The following is a 2,279-nucleotide window of genomic DNA, read 5'->3' as shown; positions in this document are numbered from 1 at the left end:
ATAATAATAATAATAATAATAATAATAATAATAATAATAATAATAATAATAATAATAATAATAATAATATTAATATTAATACTAATAATAATTAAATAAAACAAAACCCTTGCCACCTCATCCCATTTTTCCCAATTCCTCTTTCTCTCTTCCTCTCGGCAGACAGCAACCCCCTCCCCCTCCTTCATTTTTTGTTTTCTTTCTTCTTTTCTTCCCTTCTCCTTCTTCTCACTCTATTACTCAAACCCTCAATCCTTAAAGGAGGTTTAACATCCCCACAAGCTTAATTTCTCAAACTCCTACAAATTCTTTTGGTTGAGATTTTTGGGTTAGGGTTTGTGTTCTAAGGAAGGAAAAAGGGTACCCATCTCTTGAAAGTGGTTTATTGAGACTCATTGAGGTAAATGCACAACTCTAATCCTAGTATGAATTCATAGAAAAATGTAGTTTTGAGTAAAAATCTTATTTCGTGTTTAGAGTATATTTAAATGATGCTGATAGTTTTCTAGAGGTAGTTAAACTTTAGAATAAATTTCTCTAAAGTTTTGGAAATATTTTTATACTCAGATTTGTCAACTGAGACCTTGCCGGCTACTCTGAGAGTTGTTGGAGAGCAAACTTAGACGATTCTCCATAACAGTGAGTTGACGACGATCATCGTCATTTATTTTTATATAATGTTATTATTATTATTTTACTTGGTTTCTATATTAAAGTATTTATTGAAAAATTTGAGAAACACAATCTTTGAATTTTATCTCAATTTCGTCAATTATTTAATTTAACTGTCGTTGTTATATAATATGTTATTATTTTGATTTAGTATGAGTTAAAGTATTTAAAGCTTGAATTGTTATGCGATTGAATATGTTTTTCATGAATTACGATGAAATGATTTTAAATATGTATTTTGAGAAATCGTTGTTATAATTATTAAATCGTTAACTGCGTTAGGTGCACCTAGTTACCACGTGTTGATTAGGGAGAGTTAACCGTTAGATGGAGCCGCCCTTACGAGAGAGGTCGTCCGTAGGAGGAGAGGGCTATCAACGAGATGTAAGCTCCCTAATTGATACGTGCTGATGCGTTGCGGAATTGAGGGGAGAGGGCCATCCGTTAGATGGAGCCGCCCCTAAGGGAAAGGCCACCCTTAGGAGGAGAGGGCTATCAATGAGATAAAGCCGCCTCTTGGTTCTAAAAATTTGTATTGTTATTTGTTTGATTTTTTTATAATGATTTTAAGGTTGTTCATTTTGATTTCGTTTCGTTATTCACTGAATTTTTAATATTTTTGTCAAGCGATTAAACAGTTATTCGTGCCTTTTGTGTTTCCCTTCTAATTGATGGTGGTTGTTGTCTCCTCACTAAGTCTTTGTGACTTACCCCTTTATGTTGCTTATTTTTTCAGATTCGCAGGCAGTTGAGTAGAAATCTGTTATTTGATTCAAGTCTCCACATATTTCTTTTGGTAGGCCTCTTTGATTGAGGACCATTTTTGTAACGTCTGTTGAGTCTATGTAATTTGCAGCTATTTTGGAGTCTAGCAATTTTTTGGAAATTGTATTAAACGATTAGATTATGTTCTTTGAATTGAGACTGAATTGAGAATTTAACAGGGATTTTATAAATTTGGGAATGTTGAAGTTACAGAGGATACTCTGTCGAAATTTCGAGGAAAAGTATATATATATATATATATATTTTTGAAATGGTTATGGAACGATTTAGTGTTTAATTGTTAGGTTAGTTGGTAGGCTTGCCAGGCTAGGAGTATAGCTTGCGCGCCGGTCACGACATTTAATTCTATCAAAGAACGATTAAAAATCATAAGAAATCCCACTCAGAATCGTTATAAATAAAACTATAACATCCTGGTCATAACGGATAACGTTCTCCGTTTTGAGCCTGTTTGCAACAAACAACTCAAGAACATTCTTCGTTTTCATCATGAAGAAAAAAATTCAAAATCAGCTTTTGAAGTTGTACCGTCTGCTACTTTACAAAAGGTAATGACTACCCATGCTAGTCATGCCACATCATCTTCACTTTCCTCCTTCCCAATAAACGAATGCCCAATCAATCAACTCACATGCGTGACACTCTCTCGACTCACAAACCAACTGCAAAAAACTCAAAATCGTACATCTTTCTCAACTAAACAACAACCTCATACTTCTTCTGAAAAAAGTTCATCTTCTTGTCCCCTTCTTTCTCAACTCTCATTTTCTTCCCTAAAAAATGGCTCGTACTAAAGCAACAACACGTAAGAACCCTATCTT

General features: G+C 33.7%; 1 long non-coding RNA gene across 1 annotated transcript; it reads left to right on the top strand.

Annotated features, from left to right (window-relative positions):
• Positions 1–168: 168 nt before the first annotated feature.
• On the top strand, positions 169–1,667 carry LOC140921093 (uncharacterized). The gene is made up of 3 exons (XR_012163968.1): positions 169–400; positions 568–639; positions 1,409–1,667. It is a non-coding gene; the product is annotated as an uncharacterized lncRNA (long non-coding RNA).
• The last annotated feature ends 612 nt before the right edge of the window (positions 1,668–2,279 follow it).

The sequence above is a fragment of the Cicer arietinum genome, chromosome 7, assembly GCF_000331145.2.
Source record: "Cicer arietinum cultivar CDC Frontier isolate Library 1 chromosome 7, Cicar.CDCFrontier_v2.0, whole genome shotgun sequence".
NCBI classification, from domain to species: domain Eukaryota; kingdom Viridiplantae; phylum Streptophyta; class Magnoliopsida; order Fabales; family Fabaceae; genus Cicer; species Cicer arietinum.
Note: the sequence above shows the minus strand (reverse complement) of the source record. Positions and strands in the feature narration are given on the sequence as shown.